At 43.1% G+C, this 10,932-nt stretch overlaps 1 long non-coding RNA gene across 2 annotated transcripts; it reads right to left on the bottom strand.

Annotated features, from left to right (window-relative positions):
* Window positions 1-1,030: 1,030 nt before the first annotated feature.
* Window positions 1,031-2,391, bottom strand: LOC143998379 (uncharacterized). 2 transcript variants are annotated; one of them, XR_013277892.1, is made up of 3 exons: window positions 1,688-2,391; window positions 1,428-1,561; window positions 1,031-1,248 (listed from the first exon to the last, which is right to left on the bottom strand). It is a non-coding gene; the product is annotated as an uncharacterized LOC143998379 (long non-coding RNA). The 2 variants fall into 2 exon arrangements; XR_013277891.1 differs by having other exon boundaries at window positions 1,428-2,391.
* Between the last annotated feature and the right edge of the window lie 8,541 nt (window positions 2,392-10,932).

Below are 10,932 nucleotides of genomic sequence, written 5' to 3'. Positions count from 1 at the left end.
TCAAAACAGGCCTCGCCATTGGTCAACCAAAGAAGTTGAGTGCATGTGCTCAGGGTCATATCCAGAGGTTGTCTTTGGGAAATAGACATATGAGTGCTGCCAGCATTGCTGTAGAGATTGAAGGGGTGGGGGGGTCAGCATGTTAGCGCTCAGACCATATGCCACACATTGCATCAAATTGGTCTGCATGGCTGTTGTCCCAGAAGGAAGCCTCTTCTAAAGATGATGCCCAAGAAAGCCCGCAAACAGTTTGCTCAAGACAAGCAGCAGACTAAGGACGTGGATTACTGGAAACATGTCCTGTTGTCTAATGAGACCAAGATAAACTTATTTGGTTCATATGGTGTCACGCATGTGTGGCGGCAACCAGGTAAGAAATACAAAAGCAAGTGTGTCATGCCTACAGTCAGGTATGGTGGTTGGAGTGTCATGGTCTGGGGCTGCATGAGTGTTGCCGGCACTGGGGAGCTACAGTTCATTGAGGGAACCATGAATGCCAACATGTACTGTGACATACTGAAGCAGAGCATGTTCCCCTCCTTTCAGAGGCTGGGCCGCAGGGCAATATTCCAACATGATAAGGACCCAAAACACACCTCCAAGACAACCACTGCCTTGCTAAAGAAGCTGACACTAAAGGTGATGGACTGGCCAAGCATGTCTCCAGACCTAAGCCCTATTGAGCATCTGTGGGGCATTCTCAAACGGAAGGCAGGGGAGCGCAAGGTCTCCAACATCCACCAGCTCTGTGATGTCCTCATGGAGGAGTGGAAGAGGACTCCAGTGGCAACCTGTGAAGCTCTGGTGAACTCCATGTGGCCACACAAAATATTGAAACTTTAGCCCCAACTTGGACATTTTAACTTAGGGGTGAGTATACTTTTGTTGCCAGTGGTTTAGACATTAATAGCTGTGTGAATACAACACAGAAAAAAAGGAGGGGGCCAAAAGAGGGCTAGGGAATCACCAACCCCCGGGACTTTAACGGTATCGAATCACAAAATGTTTACAGAGAAAAAAAACCTTGATGTATAAAATATTACAATTTTATTCATGCTATACACAATTATAATTTAGACATTCATAAAAACGATGATTTGACATCAATTTGCAAGAAGGAGCATATTGGTATTTAATCCCATTTTTCACCAAACAAGAGGAGTGAAGAAAAGGCAAGCTGCAATCATTCTCAACATGTTTCGCCCGGGATGGGCTTCTTCAGGAAAAACTGATTGAGCAGCCACAAAGCTAGGGTAATAAACAGTGAAAAATGAATGTTACTATAAATTGGTGCAACAATAGTCGATAAAATAAATAACAATGAATTGATATAGATAATCTTTACATAAATTGAGTTATTAAAACAGATACATAATATATTTTAAATAGTTGAACTATAGATTAATTACAGTAAATGAGTATCTCACCGGTATTGCCAATGCTCCAGAGAATTCAAAATCTTAGACGAAAATCATTTTAAGACATTGTTAGAAAATCTATAGTTATTTTAGCGGAAAAAAAAAACGCGCAGATCAGGAGAAGTTTGTCGCCTAATGGGAATCTGCAGAGAGAAATAAAACAATCAAAAGGTATAAAGGAAAAGGAAAAGAAAGATCCATTGGACCCTTTAACAAAAAGGAGCCAATTTTGAAGATTAGGATGGATATATCATAAATATGATAGTTACCCTGATACTAATGTTGAATCAATGAAAATTGCTGAAAGAGGTTTTATAAACTTCCAAGATAGGTCAAAGTCAGAGTCCATATAATGTATTGGAAACAGACGTAATGATTAAAGCTAAAATAAAAGAAAAAAGTTGCTATTAAGAGAGGAGTCTAATGTACTAAAAAGATAAGTATGCTATCACAGAGAGAAGCATCAAGTGAGATCCACTAAAATGGGTTAATTCACAGAGCCATAACTAGAGATATAAAAAGGTGGCTAAAATGTTCAGCCAGCTTACCCATAATCAGCTGTCTGGTGTTTGCAAGTATGCATCCAGTTCCATCAATTGCCAAGAGGCAACTGATGGAAATGAGAGGTTTTATGCCTCTCCAGCTCGGCGGCGTCTGACGTCACCGCCGAGCTGCGGGCGGAAACAAAACAAGGGGAAGAGAGGGCTAGTTCCGGTATTCTTACGATTGTAAAGAAGTGCGCATGCGCGGACATCGCGTCGCGGCTCCGCGCATAGAACGCATTGCGTGCCGAAGCTTCGGCGGCCATTTTGGAAACTCCAGGAAGGAGTATAGCTGTGTGTTGAGTTATTTTGAGGGGATAGCAAATTTACACTGTTATACAAGCTGTACAGTCACTACTTTACACTGTAGCAAAGTGTAATTTCTTCAGTATTGTCACATGAAAAGATATAATAAAATATTTACAAAAATGTGAGGGGTGTATTCACTTTTGTGAGATTATATATATATATATATATATATATATATATATATATATATATATATATATATATAATCACACATGAAAGCGAATACATTTTATTTACAAATCAATGCTCCCACTCCTTCTACTGGATACTAAGACCTGAGGGCCACACAATAAATACTAAAGGGCTGCAGGTTTGCCACCGGGGCCTTAGAAGCATGGTTATCTAGGTTTTTACAGAAACTACAGCTTCATTTACAGCCTGTGCTCCAGAAATATCTCCCTTTCCCAATGACCCGCACATATACTGCACATATACTGTGGCCCTACAAAACAGGACTCCAGTGAATGGAAACGCTGCCAAGGCAGTTTACAATTGCAAAAACAAGCAGATTATTGCAACCTTAAACTAAATCTACTTTAAGATTCTGATAGAAGCTGATGGTTGTAGGATGGCCTAAAGCTATACTGCGGGCACCAGGCATCCAGCAGATATAAGGATTATATAATGCCCTTACCTCTGTAGTCTCTCTGAAACACCTTACCCTTTTCTGCCATAAATTATTTTCTACGTGTTTCAAAAATACAGCTTATATTATTTCAGTACATTTGAATGTTGTTAAAAAGTAGTTTGATTTCAACATTTGATTTTGGAATAAAAACCACATACACCGTTAGAAACTTGTACATTCAAGAAACACATTTCCACCCTACTCCTTCAAATGTTCTCATCACTGCAGTCAAAAACTAACACTGACACCAATAATGAATAAAAAAATTAAAAAAACATTCTTAGAATAAAAAATATCAAATGAAAATTCTACTAGTGTATACCCAGCTTCAGAATGGTAGAATGGTAGCATGTAGTCTTGCTGAGCTGAGCCCATGTGCACATCATCATGGCCTTAGTGCCATTACAGGGTGGATTCTGTGAATGAGAAGCAAAGGCTCCAGTGATGTGGGCATACAGTCGGCACCCAAGTCCCAATGCAGACAACAGTAAAGCAGTCTAAAGAGTTCAGAAAAATATAAAATATACCGTATTTTTCCGTGTATAAGACGCTACTTTATCCTTAAATTGTTAGCCTGAAATTCGAGCAGCGTCTTATACACGGTCAGTCAGCCTGGGAGAGAGCCGTGCGGGTGCCTAGATGGTCATAGCTTGTGAACGGCTTCCTCCAATCACGAGCCATATGTTAGTGACGTCAGCTGGAGGTAGAGGAGGAGGTGGAGAGTGCGCATATACGATCCCGTTCGACGTGGAGACTGCGCAGATGCAGAGAGCAGAGCGTTTTGAGCCCAAGATGTCACAGAATAATAAAAGTAAGAGACTGTCTTATTCTGCAAAATTAAAACTCAGTGTAGTTAGCTATGCAAAAGAGCATGGGAATAGAGCTGCAGAGAGACAGTTGACTGTGACTCAGAAGACAGCAATGATGCAAAAGAAGAATTCTATCTGGAACTAGTGATGAAGAAGAGAACATTGATGCAACAGAGGTTGAATAAAGTGATATGATGCATAATATACTGGTATGTAAAAGTTAATTACTAAATAAAACTGTGTTCTGTTTTACCTGTTTAAAATATGGATTTCTTAATTCTGGGTTGCAAAAGTGGGGGGCGTCTTATACATGGGGGCGTCTTATAGACGGAAAAATACGGTACTATATTGTCAATAGTATTGGGACACCTGCCTTTACACACACACACATGAACTTTAATGGCATCCCAGTCCTAGTCCATAGGGTTCAATATTGAGTTGGCCCACCCTTTGCATCTAAAACAGCTTTGACTCTTCTGGGAAGGCTGTCCACTATGTTTAGGAGTGAGTCTATGGGAATGTTTGACCATTCTTACATAAGCACATTTGTGAATTCAGGCGCTGATGATGGACAAGAAGGCCTGGCTCATAGTCTCTACTCTTATTCATCCCAGCAGTGTTCTGTTGGGTTGAGGTCAGGACTCTGCGTAGGCCAGTCAAGTTCCTTCACTCCAAACTCGCTCATCCATGTCTTTGTGGACCTTGCTTTGTGCACTGGTCCAAATCATTTGGTGGAGGGGGGATTATGGTGTGGGGTTGTTTTTTTCAGGGGTTGGGCATAGCCCCTTAGTTGCAGAGAAGGAGACTCTTAAGGCACCACCATACCAAGACATTTTGGACAATTTCATGCTCCCAACTTTGTGGGAACAGTTTGGGGATGGCATCTTCCTATTACAACATGGCTGCGCACCAGTGCAAAAAGCAAAATCCATAAAAACATGGATGAGCAAGTTTGCAGTGGAGGAACTTGACTGGTCTGCTAAGAGTCCTGACCTCAACCTGATAGAACACCTTTGGGATGAATTAGAGCGGAGACTGCGAACCAGGCCTTCTCGTCCAACATCAGTGCCAGACCTCACAAATGCACTTACACCTTTAAGGTTCATATCAATGGGTGTTCTAGCTAGACATTGGATTTTCCATTTGAACACACACAGTTGCTTTTTACCTGCTTTGCTTATAGTTCATGTTTCTTTGGAAGCAGCATGTCCTATTAACCTGCTTTTAACCACCTCAATACAGTGCACTTACACCCCCTTCCTGTCCAGACCAATTTTCAGCTTTCAGCGCTCTTACAGTTTGAATGAAAATTACGGTCATGCAACACTGTACCCATATGAGACTTGCGTCCTTTTTCCCACACAAATAGAGCTTTCTTTTAGTGGTATTTAAAGAGGAAGTAAACCCCTTCAAACCACTTTGACCTACAGGTAAGCCTAGATTAAGGCTTACCTGTAGGTCCAAGCAATATCTCCTAAACCTATATGGTTTAGGAGATATTTGCCCGAAAATGGGCACCGCTGTCTACGGCGCATGCGCCGTAGACAGCGGCGCGCAGGCGCACTAAATGCGGCAAGTCCAAGAATGGATTTGCCTAATTTGTCGACTCCCGTGCGCATGCGCGGGAGTGACATCATCGCGGCTTCGCCGAATGGCAGCGGCGGAGCTGCGAGACGCGACTCCCGTGCGCATGCGCGGGAGTGACCTCATCGCGGCTTCGCCGCTGTCATTGGTCGGAGCTGCGAGACGCCACCAGCAAGATGGATGCGGCGGACTACAGGGATCAGCGGCGACTTCGCTGGCTCCTGTGTCAGGTAAGTGACACATAATGAGCTACTATGCGATGCATAGTAGTCCATTATGCTTTACCTTTGCAGGGAAAAAAAGAGGAAGTAAACCCATCAGGGTTTACTTCCTCTTTAATCACTAGTGTTTTTTTTTTTGTTTTGTGCTAGAAATAAAAAAAAAAACGTACATTTTGTTAAAAAAAATGCCTTTTTCTTTGTTTCTGTCATAAAATTTTGCTAATTAGTAATTTTTCTTCATAAATTTTGCACAAAATGTATACTGCTACATATCTTTGGTAAACATAACCCAGATTAGTGTATATTATTTGGTCTTTGTGAAAACTATAGAGTCTACAACTATGGTGCCAATCACTGAAAATTTATCACATCTGTACATCAGGTGTACCTCATTTCTTGAGACACTAACAAGTCAGGAAAGTACAAATACCCCCCAAATGACCCCTTTTTAGAAAGTAGACATTCCAAGGTATTAAGTAAGTAGCATGATGAGTTTTTTCAAGTTATTTTTTCCCACAATTCTTTGCAAAATTAAAATTTATTTATTTATTTTTTTACAAAATTGTCATATTATCAGGTTATTTCTCACACACAACATATGCATACAACAAATTACACCCCAAAATACATTCTGCTACTCTTCCCTAGTACGGCGATACCACAAGTGTGAGACTTTTACACAGCCTGGCCACATACAGAGCACCAACATTGAAGTAGTACCTTCAGGTGTTCTACGAGTAAAAATGACACATCTCATTTCACAACCACCTATTACACTTTTGAAGGCCCTGGAGCACCAGGACAATGGAATTGCCCACAAAAGTACCCAATTTTGGAAAGAAAATACCACAACGTATAATCTATGAGGCATAATGAGTCTTTTGAACGGTTCATTTTTTTCCAGAAGTTTTTGGAAAATGTGGAAAAAAATGAAAACGCATTTTTTACACAAAGTTGTCAATTTATAACATATTTCTAACACAGGACTTGACAAATTTGCTTAGAATCTAGGAGCCAGCTGAAAAAGTTAGGAGCCAGTTATTTAAATCCTCTGCTCAGCGCCCAGAACTGCATGTCTGGGGCATCGGGCAATAAGAATTGCTCATGCCTAATGCCAAGAGAAAAAAGGACAATAAAAAAATAAATAAAAAAAAATAATAATCAACTTTTGTTTTGTTATAAGATTTTGAAAATATTTTTTTTTTCTCCTTCACCGATGTGCACTGATAGGCTGCACTAATGGGGTGGCATTGAGGTTGGAACTGATGGGCACTGACAGGTAGCACTGATGGGCACCAATAGGCAGCACTGAGGTAGCTCCGATGGGCAGCATTGACAGGTGGCACTGATGGGCAGCACTGACAGGTGGCACTGGATTGCACTGGCAAGTGGCACTAACTGGCACTGGCAGGTGGCACTGGATTGCAGTAGCAGGTGGCACTGGAAGGTGGCAATGGTAGGCAGTTGGCATTAGCAAGTGGCACTGGATTGCACTGCTTGGCACTGGCAGGTGACACTAACTGGCACATGGCATTGGCAGGTGGCACTAACTGGCATTGGCAGGTGGCACTGATTGACACTGGCAGCTTGCACTAACTGGCATTGGCAGGTGGCACTGGATTGCACTGGCACTAACTAGCATTGGCAGGTGGCACATGGCACAGGTTGGCACTGATTGGCAAGTGGCACTGGATTACACTGACAGGTGGCACTGGCAGATGGCACTAACTGGCATTGGCAGGTGGCACTAACTGACACTGGCAGGTTTCACAGCTGATCGTGTAACTGTGAAACTGAATGCTCTCTGCAGTGCTGCAGCATGTGAATCTGTATGGAGAGAGAGAAGAGCTGATAACATCAGGGTGATGTCAGAGGTGGGCGAAACCCAGGGTGGGCGGGACCCGACAGCTATCCAGCCAATGATTTGGCAGCCTAAGAAAGGGGAGGGGCCACGTACACGTACCGGCCCGCCCATATCCCATTCCATTGGCTGGTGTTGGATAGCGCCCACCCCGACATTCAGCCTCAATTTTGACAGCTCCTCTCCACGCACAGTTTCACACACTGCGGTGCTGCTCTGCCAACAGTGTGTGGAGAAGGGAGGAGGATATCAGCGGCTGCTGAGCCGCTCTCTTCCTGCTCCATCCCGACTACCAGATAGTGCTCTGTGTCTGGAGGGCCTCCACTTTCCCAAGAAGCCACAGCCAGCCCTGTAGCAGAGGCACCTGTCGGTGACAAAAACCCAGGTGCCAGGGCACAATTTCTATTTGCAACGGCGACCTGGGATTTGTCGAGCCCTGTTCTAACACATAGCATGTATATAGCAGAAATGACACCCCAAAACACATTCTGCTACTCTGCCAGAGTATGGCGATACCATGTGTGAGACTTTTACACAGCCTGGCCACATAGACAGGCCCAACAATGAAGTAGTACCTTCAGGCGTTCTACCAGCATAAATTACACATCTCATTTCATTCCTACCCATTACACTTTTGAAGGTCCTGGAGCACCAGGACAGTTGAATTACCCACAAAATTACAACATTTTGGAAAGCAAGCACCCCAATGTATATTCTATGAGGCATGGGCTGCAAATAGGTACTTGGATACTCTGATGGGCTGCAGATAGGTACTCAGGTACTCTGATGGGCTGGTGACGGGTACTCTGATGGCCTGGTGACAGGTACTCGGGTACTCTGATGGCCTGGTGACTGGTATTCGGGTACTCTGAAGGGCAGTGACAGGTACTCAGATGAACTGACAAGTACTCATATGGACAGCGACAGGTACTCAGATGGACAGTGAGTGACAGGTCCTCTTTATTTGGGGGGGGCAAGGCAATCAGTGTGATTGACGTGTACTGTAAGCGGTAACAAGATGTTACCGCAATCTCCTCCTCATTTTCATTTTTTCCCACATTTTCCAAAAACTTCTGGAAAAAAATGAACCGTTCAAAATGATGCCTCAGATTATACGTTGGGGTGTTTGCTTTCCAAAATGGGGTCATTTTGTGGGCAATTCCATTGTCCTGGTGCTCCAGGGCCTTCAAAAGTGTAATAGGTGGTTATGAAATGAGATGTGTAATTTTTGCTCGTAGAACGCCTGAAGGTGCTACTTCAATGTTGGTCAGCCATTGGCCGATCACATGGTACACAGCCATATCCTATGGCTGTTCACCCCCCTCGGTGGCGAGCGGTGTCTCCGTGACACGCCGCCACCGAAGGAACAGGTGATCGCGCGCATTCCCTGTTTAAATGGGAGGACGTCATATGACGCCCTCCCACCACAAGAGCAGCACCGACTGCCTGTCATTTGACAGCCGGCGGTCGGCAAGCAGTTAAAGTAAGCCAGTGCGATGTGTACTGCTCAATTAAACTCTATGGGGATTTTGATGACCTGTGTTTGACTAGCCTTCCAAACATACAGGAAAAAATTACGAAAATATACCAGTTGATACAAGAGTCTTTTTGTGAAGGAAGCACTCGGCCCAACTCTCTTTAATTCCAGCACCAGTATGTCGCTATTTCTACTAAACTATATTACAACACATGCAGTGGTCACATCGATCTGTAGTGGAAAACGTTCATTTGAGCCAGCTTGGCCCAAACAAACTGTTTAAAGTAAAATTAAACCTGGAATTCTACTTTAACCACTTGCAATACTGTACTCATATGAATCTTTATAATTTTTTTCACACAGAGCTTTTTTTTGGTGGTATTTAATCACCACTGGGTTTTTTATTTTTTTGCTCCACAACAAAGACAGAAAACTTCTTAGTTTCTCTTATAAAATTTAGCAAATAAGTCATTTTTCTTCTTCGCTGATGAGGCTGCACCGAAGGGCACTGATTGGCAGTGGTGATGGGCACTGTTGGGGCTCCACTGACGATCAGTGCAGATGTCCCCCTGTCACACTTCCTGGTTAATGGCTCTCCTCACGCTGTCACAGCATGAGGAAAGGAATGCCGATAACCGACGAGTGTGTTACCATGTGATCAGCTGTGTCCAATCAATGGAAAAGGGCCGCTGTGACTGGCCCTTTTTCTTAAAAAATAAAAAAAATCAGATTTTTTTTATTGACAAAACTAAGAAAAACTCTTCCATTGAACAAAAAACATACATTATATAGCATTACAGAGGACATAAGAATTTCTAGACGTACAGTCAGCCGGCTTTACTACTTATACATCAGAACATTATATGAAGTTACAATCCGTATAAAAATAAAGACAAATCTTTTAAAAGTATATATCTGTGTTTCATTTTGTAATTTACCTTTTATTAACCACTTCTATACAGGGCATTTATACACCCTTCCTACCCAGACCAATTTTTACCTTTCAGCGCTCTCACACTTTGAATGACAATTATTCAGTCATGCAACACTGTACCCAAAGAAAATTTTTAGCATTTTTTTATATACAAATAGAGCTTTCTTTTGGTGGTATTTAATCCCCACCATTTTTTTTTTTTGCCACATAAGTAAAAAAAAGAGGGAGACATTTTGAAAAAAAAAAACCTTTTAGTTTCTATATTAAAATTTTGCAAACAAGTAATTTTTGTTCATAAATTTGGGCCAAAATTTATACTGCTACATCTCTTTGGTAAAAATAATCCAAATTAGTGGATATTATTTAGTCTCTGAGAAAGTTATAGAGTTTGCAAGCTATGGTGCAGGTGTGATCAAAATTGATCACACCTGACGCACTGATGGCCTCTAATTTCTTGAGGCTCTGAAATGTCAGGAAAGTACAAATACCCCCTAATGATCCTTTTTTGAAAAATGGACAGTAGAGGTGCGCGATTAATCGCGAAACGATCGCAATCTTGATTCACCCCCTCCACGCGATCTAAGTTCTGGGTGACCCGCGATTTTCTTTTAGTGCCGCCGGTTCCGCGTAACTAGTGTGGAACGCAAATGGCGGATATCGAAACTGACGTCAGCCACCAGAACTGATGTCAGTCATTGGAGCGTGCGATGTGGCGTGCCGCTGCCTGGTTGTGGGCAGGTACAGTGGCCAGGAAACAGCAGTGCGAGTGCACACTGCTATACACAGTAGTAGGGGTGCAACGGATCCTCACGGGTCACCCCGCTCGGATCGGCACATGCCGCGATCCGCTGAGTGCTCCGCGGTCTCGGCCTTAACAAAGGCCGCGGCTTCGGCCTAGCTCTGAAGCGGTGGCCATCTTTCTACACCCAGGCTGTTTACACTGTGATCGCTCCGACGGAGCGATCACTTGTAAACAAACCGTCGTCATGTCATGACGCCGGTTCCTCTCTCCCCCTCTGTACTAATCTGTACAGTGGAGGGGAGAGATCCAGAGATGGAAGCAGCCATCCCTCCATACCCTGCAGTACCCAGCAATACCCTGCCAATACTCTTGCAATACCCTGCCAATACTCTGCAATACCCTGCCTG

Source organism: Lithobates pipiens, unplaced genomic scaffold (assembly GCF_037356315.1).
Source record: "Lithobates pipiens isolate NorthernLeopardFrog02 unplaced genomic scaffold, aLitPip1_a1.2 Scaffold_19, whole genome shotgun sequence".
Lineage (NCBI taxonomy): Eukaryota > Metazoa > Chordata > Amphibia > Anura > Ranidae > Lithobates > Lithobates pipiens.
Note: the sequence above shows the minus strand (reverse complement) of the source record. Positions and strands in the feature narration are given on the sequence as shown.